The sequence below is a fragment of the Mandrillus leucophaeus genome, unplaced genomic scaffold, assembly GCF_000951045.1.
Source record: "Mandrillus leucophaeus isolate KB7577 unplaced genomic scaffold, Mleu.le_1.0 Scaffold111, whole genome shotgun sequence".
In the NCBI taxonomy this organism is placed as follows: Eukaryota; Metazoa; Chordata; class Mammalia; order Primates; family Cercopithecidae; genus Mandrillus; species Mandrillus leucophaeus.
The window spans coordinates 4,141,671-4,151,264 of NW_012099321.1; the positions used below are offsets into that span (position 1 = coordinate 4,141,671).

Here is a 9,594-nt window from a genome sequence, read left to right on the forward strand (position 1 = left end):
GGGGTCGGGCTGCGGGGGTGGGGCCGCGGAGAGGGTGGGGGCGGGAGTTCTGCTGAGCTGCATTTTCTCACGTTTGCAGCAGCGAAACTTCTCTGCGGGTTCTGGCGCTGGGGCACCGGCCCCGCAACGACTGCCCGGGCTGCGGGAGGGGAGGAGAGCAGAGAACGTCCCCAGGCAAGTCCCTTGGGTACGATTGGGCCATGGAGACTCCTCTTTCTCTCCCCCGACTACCTTATTAAATGACAGGCCTAGAAGGCTCCCCTACGGACACCCGTCCTTTCCTATGGGTGCAGCCTGGCCTTTGGGCTTCTGGAACTCCATACAGTGGAAAGGACTGCCCTAAAATGCAGGTTCGGTGCCAGGTTGGGTGAGCCCTCGAGGGGAGCTCTCGTTCTCTCACCAACTTCTTCCTCACCTCACACGCTTCCCTTTTCTCCTTCAGTCCTGAAGACGATTTCACCAAAATTTTTAAAAAAAGAAAGAAAAAAGAAGGGTGGGTGAGGGTGGGAAGCTAGGCCGTTTAGAATGGAAAAATGTCCCCGCACGCCCAGAGAGGGGTGCAGGACCCGCTGCAGCCCGAGCACCCTCACATCTCCTCCCCTGGGCCAGCCCTGCCCCCAGGCCCTCGCCTTAGGGTTTGGCTTCCTTCCTTCTTGGTGAACGCAGGTTCAGGATGTATCTTCCCCTTCTCATTCCTTCTTCCTGCCCGCCCCCTTTCTTTAGGGCTCCAAGTGGGGTTTTAAGAGGACAGCAAACGGCAGAGAAGAGGGAGGGGAGAGCACCACACCAGGAAGCCAGCTGTGGCTCTGGGGGCTCTGAAGGCTGAGCTGTAGATGCACTTGGGGCTGAAGTAGCAAGACTGCACTAATGGTGTTCTTCATATATCTGACCAAGTCCCATTTTCCCTTCTTTTGTCATTGTTTTTCTTTGGTTGCAAAGCCTTCCGAAACAGCAAAGCAAAAGATCTTGAAAGAATAGAAGTTTTTGTTTTTTATTTCAGTTGCATTCAGTTGACATTTATTATACATGCAAGGCAGTGATGAACAAAACACAACTCCAAATATTTTTTCTTTTTCCTTTACCTTTGGAGGGCTAGACCCTGTCTTTGGGGAGCTTACAGGACTTGTAAGCCCCCCACTTGTTTTGAGAAGCCAGAGCAAGCTTTTAGAAAGCATCATCATCATCTCAGACGTTAGCCTTCTTCAACATGTGCCGCTTGAAGGCGGATGATTTTTTCACTATCAAAGGTCTAGCTTGTAGTCTAGATTACGGCCAGCCCAACGTATGACATGTACCAGGTGCTAAGTAAATGTTTGTTGCATTAATGAATGAATGCAAACACATGAATTGTTTACACTTGTCCAAATGGCAGAGAAAAGAGCAGTGTCGTTGTTCCTCAAACCTGTAGGGATTTGCTTCACCAAGCTGGTACATGGGAGTTATTAGTCTGGGTGTTGCCTTTACACCTAAGTATCCTTTGACCCTGTTTGTACATTACAGCATACTTTCTATAAATTGTCTGTGGCACTCCTAGTGGGATTTTAGCTGGCTGGTAATGGGAACCTTGCTCATTTCACAGATGGGTAATTACCTTGGTATTGATTGAGAAACTGCCTGCCCTTTGGTGAAGAGTTTTTGCAAACCTTTCTTTTTCCTTGTCATTGGTGCTTTCTTCTTCTCTCTTCTGTGTAAGGAAATAGGGCCTACAGATTCCATCATGTCATGGTAGTGAGTTGAACCATATTCAGCTCGATATTTTACAGTGGTTAAAATAAATCTTGAAGACACGCAGGTTTTGGTTGGTGCAGGTTTTTGTCCTGCAGAAGTGGGAAGGGGAAGGCTGATGAGCCCTATCAGCTGAGCGCCAGAGCAGCCAAGTGTTTGCTGAAGTGCTAGGATACTAGGAAGACCCAAGCAGCATTGGTCTCCTGTCCAATTCATGGGACAGATGGACAGGTGGGTGATGCCCCTGCTGAAAGGCTGGATGACTCAGATGAGAGCTTGCTGCAGACAACAGTGCATCAGAATATCTTTTCTGATTCACGGAAACTGCTGTGGCTCGACTTACTCTGGTTGTGATAGACCTAGGGCTTGGAAAAGAGGATCTGGGTGCTGCGATGCTGGGTTGCTCTGCCCCCTCTCTCTTTTTCCACCATGAACAGTTTGGGTTGCCTTACTTTCCGTTTTCCATCTGTCTCAGTGAGCTGGATGGGACTCCAGCAATCTAATCTGGTAGGCTTTGGAAAGGAAGGAAGGAAAGCAAATATTATAGTGTGTTGGCCTATGGGAAGAGAAGAATCCTGGCCCTGCCTGATATAAGCCCATTATTGAGATGGGAAATTGGACAGGCGGGGGAGATAGGGTAGCCGAGAGGTGGGAGGGATGCGGCCCCATCCTGTCGGTAGAGGAGGCTGGGGGTTGGCGCGGTGACTCTACAGTTCCTTCTGAAAGCCCCTTCCCTGCCCTGACCCCAGTTGATTGAAGTGATTTGTTATGCATTAAAGCCAGAATTGGGCTTTCTCACTGTGGAGGTCCCAGCCCTGCTGGGGCAGGGACTCCTAATATTGCCTAGTGTGGGCAAAAGGCTTGGGGGCTTTGGCCTTGTGGTGTGCGTTTTGCCCACAGTGCCTGGTCAGCTGAGATGAAGAGGATGGGAAGCTGGGTCCTCTTGTCCTTATGCTCTTGAGAAGCACTGCAGTTAAAGTGCGAAGGCTGGGACTCAAATTCGGCTGGCCCCTTGCAAAGCAGCTCTCTGCTGGTGTGTTGGCCCGTGGCTGGATCGAGAGGCAGCTCTAGGATCCTTTCCTTGAAAACTGATGAGCATATCTAGGTTTCTGTTAACTCTCAGGGTAGCCTGGCCAAGAAGGAGTCAGCGGATTGCCTGGACTTTTTGTTTTAAACCTCCTGGAGAATTTTTAGAGATGTAAAATGTGGTTGTTCTTGGAGTCGAGTGAGGAGCGAGGGAAGCTGACGCCTTTCCTTGTGAGAGGGATCCCAGAGTTGCAGCTTTTTCACTGACATTTGCTCATTGGCGTTAGAGGGATGGAGGTGCACATGCAGCAGCTGCCTGCCCAGTGTTAAGCAACGTTGCAGTAGTAATGATGACCATGTACTCCTTGTTAGGCACCCACACATGCACTTTAACAACGACAATATTTACCCAATGTCTGGGTGTCCAGCGCTTTTCACACATTGTATCATTTAATCCTCACGGCAGCCTTTGAAGTAGGTAAAGCAATTATCTCTGTTTTGCAGATTAGGAAATAGACCCTGAAGAGTTAAGCAACGTGTCGGCATTTGCATCCAGGTCTGTCTGGCTCGAGATCTGGCTCGAGACTCATGCTCTTTCCCTTCACTCCACTGCACGCTTGGGATAGGTAACTGAAATCAGCACACCCTTTTGAATGGTCATCTTCTTGCAAAAATTCCCTCAAAAATACTCATTGGCTGGATGCAGTGGCTCATCCCGGTAATCCCAGGGCTTTGGGAGGCTGAGGTGGGAGGATCACTTGAGGCTAAGAGTTTAAGACCAGCCTGGGGAACATAGTGAGACCCCATCTCTACAAAAAGTTGAAAAATTAGCTAGCTGTAATAGTGTGTGCCTGTTGTCCCAGCTACTCGGGAGGCTATAGCGGGAGGATTCTTTGAACTCAGGAGTCTGAGGTTATAGTGAGCTATGATCGCACCACTGCACTCCAGCCTGGGCACCAGAGCGAGACCATGCCTCTAAAAAAAGAAAAGTTTTTTTTAAAAAATACTCATACTGATTATTGTCACCTGCACATCCTCCTTACCATGCCCAGCCCCTCCTCCTTCCCTAAATCAAGAGACAGAAGCACATGTTTTTAGAGAAACACAGCTAGGCCATTTATGCTCCCCCCTCACCACTCCCTTGCCCCACCCCTGGCACTATGCAAAAGGCCAGTAGGTCGGAGAAATGATGTTTTTGTTTTTTGTTTTTTGTTTTTTGTTTTTGAGACAGAGTCTTGCTCTGTCGCCCAGGCTGGAGTGCAGTGGTGCGATCTCGGCTCACTGCAACTTCCGCCTCATGGGTTCAAGCGATTTTCCTGCTTCAGCCTCCCGAGTAGCTGGGACTACAGGCACATGCCACCATGCCCGGCTAATTTTTTGTAGTTTTAGTAGAGATGGGGTTTCACTGTGTTAGCCAGGATGGTCTCTATCTCTTGACCTCGTGATCCACCCACTTTGGACTCCCAAAGTGCTGGGATTATAGGCGTGAGCCACTGCGCCTGGCCTGGAGAAATGATGTTTTCTTTTCATTCTCCTACTGCCCATGTATTAGTACCCTCTCTGGTAGACATGGTCCATTATAAAATGAAGTTTAGAGTTCCAGGACTCGCAGCTGTTGTTAGGAAGCCCGACAGTGAAACTGAATTCATTGTGGGGGGACTTTCACAATTCTGAAAGTTGGAGATCTCACCTTTTATAGGCAGTAAAGCCAGTGTGGCTGCGTGCCTGCACTGGTGCCGTCTCTGGTGGAGATGGTCTGATGGGCCTTCAGCCCCGGGCAAGCTTTTGTTTCCTGCAGGCTCCAACAACCACATTTTCTTTGAATGTAGATGAGGCTGCTGTGAAGAGAGGTCATGAGTGTCTGAAATATTTTGTTGTTTTTGGCATCTTTATTGCAGTGGTATCAATTTCCAGTTACTCCTGCCTTACGCCCCTCCCGGCCTATATTTTTTCAAAAATTCCTTCTTGAGTATCTCTTGCTCTCTACTCCAAGTTCTAGGGTCCAGTGGGGATTGGGCTATCTCAGGGTCAAGCCAGCACCCTGTCTGATCCTCCCTCCGCCTCATTCCTGTACATGTTTGCATTCCTCACCCTGCACTTCCTCTGGGAACTTGTTCTCAGTACATTTCCTTCTCTTGCACTTTATTCTCCCGCCTTACACTATTTGGAATCTGCTATCATGACAGTTTCAAAATGCGGCCATGTTAGAGCAGTAGGAAGTGGAGGCTTCCACACTTCCTAAGTTATAATCTTTGACCCATTCTCAGGGATGTGTTCTCAAATAGCCATGCTTGCATTTTGCTGTTGTTTTTACTGGGCTTGTACATTGCGAAGGCCCTGTTGGCTTCACAATATACTTTGATGTGTACTGCAAATCTAAACATATGTGAACTCCATTGATGTGGTCCATATGTATTCTAGCAATAGATGAGTGACTGCTCCATATCTCTACACCTCAGTTCCTGTCTGCTCTATTTCATACAGTCGTCCTCTTTGAGATCTCTGATGTTATTTCCCGAAAAACTTTCTCCTGTCACTCAATTGAGCCATTTCTGGTTGGTAGAACCTCTCACTCACTACTGACGCTGCTGCCTGCAGCTTCTGCCCTGGTAGGGGTAATGGGACAGAAAATGTACATGCCACACGCCCCAATCCTTGTCAAAAAGCACCTTTTGAATATTTTCTGGAGCAAAATCCCAAAAAATTCCTTGTCCTGCCAACACAGAATAATGTGAAAGAAACATCTTTAAATTTTTAAAATGAGTAATTTTTTTCTCATTTTTGAACTGAGGTTGTAGTAGATTATTTTGTATTTGAGCCAGTACCATTTAAGGCTTTGTCTCTGTTATCACTTTCTCTTATTATTTATCTCAAAAATGCCAAAGTAGTCAGGCAGAGTCTCCCTTATTTCCCTCTATTATTTCTTCTGTCTCCAAATTATGTTAGCCATCTTCATTTTTATCAAATTCAGATTTTATTTATCAAATTCAAATTTATTATCAAAATCAAGAGGGCTATTCGGAAAACCACAGCTCTCATTACTTATTAGCTTTATAGCTTTTCTTTAAAATAAATCTGTCTGGCTGGGCACAGTGTCTCATGCCTATAATCCCAGCACTTTGGGAGGCTGAGGCCAGAGGATCACTTGAGCCTAGGAGTTTGAGACCAGCTGGGCAACAGAAAAATCAGCCAGGTATGGTGGTGCACGCCTGTAGTCCGAGTCATTCAGGAGGCTGAGGTGGGAGGATCGTGTGAGCCCAGGAGGTGGAGGCTGCATTGAGCCATCATTGTGCCACTGTACTCCAGACTGGGAGACAGAGTGAGATCATATTTCAAAAAAAAATTCAATCGATTCATCTTTTCACTCATCCAGCCAGCCACTTATTTTATATATGTATGTATATATGTATGTATGTATGTATGTATTTTTGAGACAGGGTTTCACTCCTGTCACCCAGGCTGGTGTGCATTGGTGCGAGATACTGGCTCAACAGCAACCTCCACTTCCTGGACTCAAGCGATTCTTCTGCCCTAGCTTCCCCAATAGCTGGGACTACAGGTGCACACCACCTCGCCTGGCACTTACTTTAAAATGTCAGTCCTATCTCCCAAGTTTCAAGAAGGAAGACTCCACTGGGGATTCCTGTCAGGGTCCACATTTCCTCTTCCCAGAGCACTTGTCAAGGTACAGCCCATGTGTTGTAGGAATAAAGGAATAGTGGCATCGACTAAAGGAATAGCAGCGTCGACTTGGGACTGAGTATTCTGTCAGCCTGAGGACCTGGGCTCTTCTTAAGACCAGAGAGCCGGGGACCACACCAGCAAGAGAAAGGAGGAAAGGCGCTCAGAGGATGTTGCCATATGAAGTAAGAAACCCAGATAACTTGGAGGGTGCTAAAGCGCTCTGGGCAGGTAGATGTCTGGCTCTTGGATAATTGTGAGATGTGAAACATTTATTTATTAGGTTTAGGTCTTTAAAACAACAAAAAGTTCCAGGAGAGCTATAATTTAGGGAAAGCCTTGTTTGTTTGTGGACTCTGGAGAATTGAGAAATTTATTATCAAATTCAAAACTTATACACTTGGGTGGGAATCTGTGTGGAATTAAATAGCTTTCTCTCCTGCTAAATAAAGTAACACATGCTCCCTGTAGAAGATTTGGAAAAATATGTACAAGTAAATGAAATTCCACTCATAGCCCATAGATCATAACTTACTATTTTGGTGACTGTATATCTGGTTTTAAAACAGACCATATATAGGAATATAAGAATAATATTTGGATGATTGAGATCATATTATACACCATTTCGTATCTTTAAAAAAACTTATGATATGGTGAGTTTTCCCCTCATTCATTAAAAATAACCTGAAAACAGAGTTTTTGAATCATTGTGTAATATTTCCTTGTGAGCATGTCTTGTTGTTTGTTTAATTATTTTCTGGGCCAGGCGCGGTGGCTCACGCCTGTAATCCCAGCACTTTGGGAGTTCAAGGTGGGTGGATCATGAGGTCAGGAGATCGAAACCATCCTGGCCAACACGGTGAAACTCCGTCTCTGCTAAAAATACAAAAAATTAGCTGGGTGTGGTGGTGCACACCTGTAGTCCCAGCTATTCAGGAGGCTGAGGCAGGAGAATAGCTTGAACCTGGGAGGCGGAGGTTGTAGTGAGCTGAGATGGTGCCACTGCGTTCCAGCCGGGGGACAGAGCGAGACTCTGTCTCAAAAAAAAGAATCATTTTCTAACCATTGTGTTGTTCAGGACATTTCCAGTTGTTTGTTACTATAAATTCTATTGCAGTTGCCATCTTTTTACTTTAATCTTTCTTTGCATCTTTGTTGATTGACTTGGATGGAATCCTAGAAGTCAAATCAAAGGGTATGAACATTTTTTGCTTTCTTCATATATATATATATATAAACTAAATTGCTTTCCAGAAAGGTTCATACTCCTGTCCTGGGTGTATAAGAATCCTAGGAACATTTTTTAAGTAGACAACATCTGTTTTAAGCAGTGATCGTTCCCTTTCAGCCCCTCTAGTGCCTCTGTGTCCCATCTGGGCTATGTGCTATTTTCTCAGGGTCTGGGTCCCAGCTGTCTCTTGTATATTATGAGCCTGACAAAGTCATCCGTTGCCTCAGTTCCTCAGGGTAATTTTTTTCTTGGCTCAAATCTCCACTGGTGGAATCTAAGGCATGGAAATGGGCAGTAGAGAGATATTTGGGGCTGCGATGCCTCCCAGTGCCCCCCATTTCATTCTCTGGCAGGCAGCCATTGACTCTTCCTTCTCATGAGCTGCTTCTAGTCAACTGGTGGGTGTTGGCCAGGAATCTCTCAGTTTAATTGCCATTTAACACGCTTTCTGCCACTGATTAATATACTCCATGCAAACTCACTTTCCCCGAGTTTCACTTTTATCATAAATACTTATTTTCATTTGCAGTACATATTTAAGAACTTATATTCTACTTAGAAACCTGGATCATATAAAACTTCCCACTTTTTGTTTTTCTTTTCATTAAAATACTTTTTTTTTTTTTTTTTGAGATGGAGTCTCACTCTGTCACCCAAGCTGGAGTGCTGTGGTGTGATCTTGGCTCACTGTAGCCTCCACTTCCAGGGCTCAAGCGATCCTCCTACCTCAGCCTCTTGAGTAGCTGGGACCACAGGCATGCACTACCATGCCCAGCTAATTTTGTGTTTTTGGTACAGATGAGGTTTTGCCATGTTGCCCAGCTGGTCTTCAATTCCTGGGCTCAAGCAATCCTCCCGCCTCGGCCTCCCAAAGTGCTGGGATTATAGGTGTGAGCCACCATGCCCGGCCTGAAATACATTTTAGAGGAGTTACGGGAATAATAGGAGGCTATGTCTTGGATTGGTTTGGTGTGTGTGTGTGAGAGAGAGAGAGAAGAGAGGGAGAGAGTGAGGGAGAGAGGGAGAGAAGGACAGGGAGGGAGACAGAAAGAGAGGAATTCTGTACACACATACTCTTGATTTGCTTTTAACAAAGTCCAGGAAGGTAGGTGAAATAGGAAACAAACATTTAAAAATGTTCAACCTCACTAGACGTCATTATGTATTTGAAACTACCAATAGTTTAAAATAATGAGAACATTCAATATATGTAAGATTATAGTGATGGTAACAATACATTGCTGGTTGCAACACAGATGAAATCTTTTTACAAAGCAGTTTTGTAAAAGGACTCAAGAATTACAAAAGATCATAGCCTGTGATCTCGTTGTGTTATTACTTGGAATTTATGCTCTTTCCATGTAAAAGAAGAAATAAAGCATGAAAATACAAATTTTAGCCTTATTTATAATAGTGAAAAATTGGAAACAACCTCCAGTTTAATCGTAGAGAAAAGGTTATGTAAATTATAGTAAAACCAGTCCGTTAATGTTATGCAACCATTAGAAACAATGATCATAAAGACTATGTAGCAACATGGAAAATGCTCATGACATCATCTTAAGTTTTAAAAAGGCCAATTATATGGATAGGGACATGAAAAAGCATGCAAATGTGAAAGTTGTTGGCTGGAGTGATTGTTAAAGTAATTCCAGCCTTGTTATATTATGATTTTTGCACTAAACCCAGAAAACACGAGGGAGGTTTGGCTAGGGAAGATGGGGTGCTGAGTGGGTTGGATAGAGGCCCCTTCTCTTACAAATACCCTGTGTGCTTTGTTAGCTGTGTGTTGTGAAGGCCAGGAAGCTACTTGCCAGATAGTTTCATTATGGTATGAGAGCCAAGGTGAAGGGATCATCTAGAGAGAGGGGTATCTAGAGCTCTAACCCAGCATCAATACTTTCTGTCTTTTTTTTTTTTTTTTTTTT

At 45.1% G+C, this 9,594-nt stretch overlaps 1 protein-coding gene across 1 annotated transcript in view; it reads left to right on the plus strand.

The window, feature by feature from the left end:
- The first annotated feature begins 79 nt into the window (after positions 1 to 79).
- The window catches only part of PLEKHA2 (pleckstrin homology domain containing, family A (phosphoinositide binding specific) member 2), an 82,183-nt gene continuing 72,668 nt past the window's right edge, over positions 80 to 9,594 (plus strand). Inside the window, exon 1 of the mRNA XM_011993356.1 lies at positions 80 to 174. The gene's annotated coding sequence lies outside the window, so the exon portion shown is untranslated. The remainder of the gene's footprint in view (positions 175 to 9,594) is intronic.